The sequence below is a fragment of the Passer montanus genome, unplaced genomic scaffold (assembly GCF_014805655.1).
Source record: "Passer montanus isolate IOZ18808 unplaced genomic scaffold, ASM1480565v1 scaffold63, whole genome shotgun sequence".
Taxonomy (NCBI): domain Eukaryota; kingdom Metazoa; phylum Chordata; class Aves; order Passeriformes; family Passeridae; genus Passer; species Passer montanus.
Genome location: NW_024371371.1, coordinates 2,938,893 through 2,941,517, shown reverse-complemented (window position 1 = coordinate 2,941,517; position 2,625 = coordinate 2,938,893).

Here is a 2,625-nt window from a genome sequence, read left to right as displayed (position 1 = left end):
TAAGCAGCAAGCTTGGATGCTCAGTGGTGCCAGAAGGTTCTCATTTGTCACCTAAGCAGTCAGGAGGTGTGACAGGTAAGTGTCACCCCCGGGATGCAAGGGCTGCATTTTACCTGTGGACTGTGTGCAGGCACATCACCTGGGGCTGCTCAGGTGATAACAACTATCTCACTGTTATGGATATATTCAGTGGCAAAAACATACACCTCAGCAGTGTGTGGAAAGGTCTACTTTTATTCTTATGGAAGAGGGGGACAGTCCTCTGGGAAGCCAAACACAACGCCGGGTTTGAGGATCACTTTGTAGGGACAGACCCTGCCACTTTTCACTGGCTGGGTTTAAGCAGCAAGCTTGGATGCTCAGTGGTGCCAGAAGGTTCTCATTTGTCACCTAAGCAGTGTCAGGAGGTGTGACAGGTAAGTGTCACCCCCGGGATGCAAGGGCTGCATTTTACCTGTGGACTGTGTGCAGGCACATCACCTGGGGCTGCTCAGGTGATAACAACTATCTCACTGTTATGGATATATTCAGTGGCAAAAACATACACCTCAGCAGTGTGTGGGAGGGCTACTTTTATTCTTACGGAAGAGGGGGAAAAAAATTAAATTCCATCCTGAAACGATCCATCTTTATTTAATGCTTCTCAGTACAGATATCACAAAATCACGAGAAACATAAATGCTTCCTTATGTAATGAAGTAACCAGTATTACATGTATGGACATTCCACTTCACTGAGTTTTCAGCTGGGCACAGGAATAATTCTGGTTCCTTAGCAGGATTTTGAGGCGAGGAGGGGAGCTGGAGATGATGTAATGGGCTGCCCTCTGCTAACAATATGAGGACCAATTACAAATAAGTGACATAACTTAAAAAGACAGGTGATGAAAAGAACACCCATCATACAAAGATGAGGCACTAAAATCATGTTAGAAAAGAACTAGGGATTTGAATTTGCCACCCACTGAAAACAATAGCAAAACCCCCACTGAATTAAATGCCTCAAGCCCTTGCACAGGACTGATTCAATGCTATTCATAGAATAACGTATATGCCAAATAATGCTGTTATTTGTCAAGTAAATTATTTGTCAAATCCATCATCCTGCCGTTTCTTTTCTGGCAGAACTCCCACTGAAGTCAAATGGGGGTATTGTCTGAATAAAGTCTTTTAGAATTGGGCCTGAGGTTAAACAAAATGCAACTGGGGGCAACTTGTTATAACATCTTCCTTGGGTTCACAAACCCACATGATGGACAATAGTTTGGCAGCTGGGGCACTGTGCCTTATGATGCTGATTTGTTCTGTCACTGATGCCAATTATTCCCTCATCTCTCCTTAATCCACCTGTTGCCACCTTGATTTGTTCACGTGTGTGTGTAACCTCAGCCTTGCTGGCTGCATGGGCTCAGTGTCCAAGGGCTCTGGACTTGCTGGGGCTCAGCCTTTTTGGTGTGCTGGGCTCCTCTGTGACCTTGGAAAGCTGCAGGATGAGCCAGGGACTGCAGCTCTAAAGTGGGTGAGCAGAGGGCTTTCAAGGTGGCTTGTTCTCTACTTTTGAATTAAGAAGCCTGATTATACGGCTGGTCTGTTCTTCCAGTTTGTTTTTTTCTTTTAGTTTATGAGTTAAATGGTCTACATCAAATTGTTTGTGGTTTTCATTCTCAAAAAAAAAAAAAAGGGGGAAATTAATCTCTTGTTGTCTTGATAGGAACAAAGTTAATACAAGTAAATTGCTTAAAAGATTTGTGCTTCTAGCTATTAAAATACAACTTAGGCAACTTCAGTACTTGAGTTCAGCCTCTCATTACGACCTATGGGAATGTATAATGGTTAAATTAGCTGCAGGTGGGCTCCCCTGCTGCTCCAGAAGCACATTAGAAGCATCTTGAGGGTTGCAAGTAACCTTCAAGAAATCAGACATAAGGGCCCCAAACAATAGTCATTCTTGTAGCTGGTAACGTGCTCCATATGCCTGAGAGGTACTGCGCAAATGGGACTCTTTGTGGGAGGCTGCTTGGGTCTGGCTGCTCTGGAAATTGAATGTTTTTGTGAAATGGAAAATATTCATAGGTGTTGAACACAGTTCTCAAACGTGTGGTAAAGCAGTTGACACCAAAGCTTGCTGAGGGCAGTGAAAAGATCGCAGACCACCTCTCTGAAGGTGGTGTGATCCCCAGGAGGGGGCTATGCCCCCCGAACCACACAGGACGGAACTGCTGCTGGCTTTGGTACAAATGAACAATTTATACCTGCATTTGGTGTATAAAGATGTGTTTCCTGAGGTAAAGTTTCTGTTCTCTGCAGGGACTGTTGGCTGGAGTTAACACTTGTCTCACGAAGACCATTCCGTGTCATCTGCTAGGAATTTCAGGGTCGGAGAGAACCGTGAAGGAGCGTGCAACCTGCAGCGCTCGGGGCTTCATTCCTCCTGCTCCGTTTGCTCCCTGTACCTGTTCTCAACGCCGAGCGCGCACCTCCCTTCTCCGGGCAGCGCCGGGAGCCCGCCCTGACCCGGCCGGCTCTGCGGGGACCGCGGCGATGCTCGCCGCAAACTTCAGCGCGGCGGTGCCGCGGGGCGGGCGGGCGGCGGCGCGGTGCTGTGCCCCGCCGGGGCTGCCGGGGC